Raw genomic sequence first — 2,569 nt, forward strand, 5'->3', positions numbered from 1 at the left:
AAGATTTGACCGGTACACTTCGTTGATTGAAACATCAACGAAAAGATAGTTTTTTATTTTTGTTCGTTTCATCTCTATCACGTGGTGCAGCAGATTTTTTAAAGTAGAAGAATTTTTACTGAACGACACATAGATCATTGATGAACTGTATCATTTACACGAAGCTGGGTACATACAACGAACTCAAAATATTAGAAATAACAAATAATCACTTGGATCCGGAGATTGAGAAGCAATAATCGTCATAGATAAATCGCTTGGCAATGATGCAATGATGATAAAAAAAATGAAATACGATAGTACGGTGAAAAAGAAAATTTGTTTAATATGTATGAGAGTATGTGTAATTTCCAAGTCGTATTACAATATAAAGAATTGACTAGAATTGTGTGTCTTTCTAATTTCTCCGTAATAAAGCGTTTGAAATATACAATATAAACACACAATAATATGTTGTTTAATGGTCATCCTTGGCCATTGAAGATCAGCGATGGAAAATCAAGCAAGAATTCAGTTCCTTTCTAGTTCTGACTTACAATTAATCATTTAGTCGTACCATTTCCAATTACATACACGTATACTGTTGGTTCCTAACATGTCTCTGGTTAAAATCAAATCTCACACACAATTGAACCATTGAATTTCCATCAAATTCGATTTGGTTCCTATCTTACCGAAGCAGTTTAAAGGAATACCGGTACGAGGTCTGCCTTTGGGTCTTCGATTTGCATTGGTATACGCGCTCAGCGGCGATCGTGTCGCGCTAATGTAAACTGGATTCAATGGTCCTGGCAGATCAGCTGCACAGGTAAAAACGATTGTGCACTCTGCACGCGGCCATTTTAATTCTGTCGCGCGACACAGAGAACCGACATTAGCCACGGCGTCGCGCAGCTTGTGTCCCGCGGATTCGCCCGAACGCTATAAATAATAACGCAGACCTTTATTGGCGACAATATTTCACTTGTGATCGGCCACGGTGGCTGGAAAGCACGGATCGGTCATTAGACGTTCTCTCGGCCGGACATCATGGGGAAACATAGAATTACTTCAAAGAACTTGGATAAATATTGGCGAACACCGTTGTACATCCTTCTTAAATTATGGTTTCTGTAAAAAATGTAGGTGCGTGTTCTTTGATAGCGATTGAATATAAGAAAAGTATGTGGGAGAGACGTGATACGTCTTGTCTTTCGTCTTTTACCGAAAAAGATAGTTTCGAAGTTTAAAATATTGTCGATCAATTCCATTTAATCGCTCTCTGTTCTATCTCGGGATTAAATTGGGAGTAATTAATATTTCAGATATTGTCGATTGTCATAAGAACAGTCTTGATTGTTTGTGGATTTATTGCGTATTTTTGAAAGATTCGTAGCTTTAAATTTAGAAATTTTCAACTGTTTCTATTTTTCACATCGAAGTATTCCCTTGCAGCTACGAATTAGTATCAAAAATTGGAAATCTATGGGCGATAACTTATCATCTTGTTTCCTTGTGGTTTTATATAATACCAAGAGAGGTGAACATCTACAAATAATTTAGCATTTTACAAACATTCATCAGGATGTTAATTATTATCTTCTGAGTAACAGACATCGGATTAAAAAATTCTTGAATTTTTCGTAGTATATGTTCTAAATGTACAAGATGAAATATAAAATTAAAAATTTTATTTCCTTTGAATATTCTTTGGGATTCTCTAGCTTTGAACATCAGCTCCGTCGTTCGCGTTCTCACTTTTCGACTCTACAAAAAGCTCTCGTGCTCATATTTCGCGGTCAGCGAGGGTCGCGATGAACACGGAGCCATCCCGATGATTCACAGTCATGACTCACTTTGCCGCCACAGGACTGGTAGGAGTTCGCATAAACGGGAAGGTGCTCGGAACCAAAAGTAGCAAAGGAAAATAAAAGAGAACGTAAAAAACTCTATCGCACAGATCTCATTTGAAAGAAAAATCTGACGTGAATTTTTGACGCATTATCCGACAATCCCGAGATGAAAAATTTCGAATTGCAATAAAGAAAAACCGAAAGAAAAATGTAGTCAGAGAGTGAAAGTGTGCAATGAAGTTCAAAGATTAAAGTCAGAAGTATTTCACTTTTTTATACGTTTATTTGAAGAATAATTCTTTCATAATTTCATTCGAACAACTACAACGCATAGAAAAAATAACAAGTATAGCAAGTTAATGACTGAATTTCAGCGTAACGTTTAATTAACATGACAGAAATCGTAAAATGAAATATCGTGCTGCCACTTCGTATTGTTGCGAACAGAACTTTAACTACTACAACTAGAAGTCTGACTTTAATTACGTATTCTATATATTAAAATATAATCGTTAAAGAGGAAGGAAGAGAAAGAACAAACGATAAAATACTCGAAGAAATAAAGGAAGGAGACGCGTCCGAGGTATTTATCGATTGATGAAACGTGCAGGAATGAAATTTAAATTTCTATTCGAAATGAATCGTGACTGGTGTTTGTCAACCGTTTAATTACTGCAGAATCCATGAATAAAGCTCCATTGATTCCAACGTGAATTTCATAGCTGCACGGTCTCGCA

Source organism: Bombus impatiens, unplaced genomic scaffold (genome assembly GCF_000188095.3).
Source record: "Bombus impatiens unplaced genomic scaffold, BIMP_2.2 scf_0092, whole genome shotgun sequence".
NCBI lineage: Eukaryota > Metazoa > Arthropoda > Insecta > Hymenoptera > Apidae > Bombus > Bombus impatiens.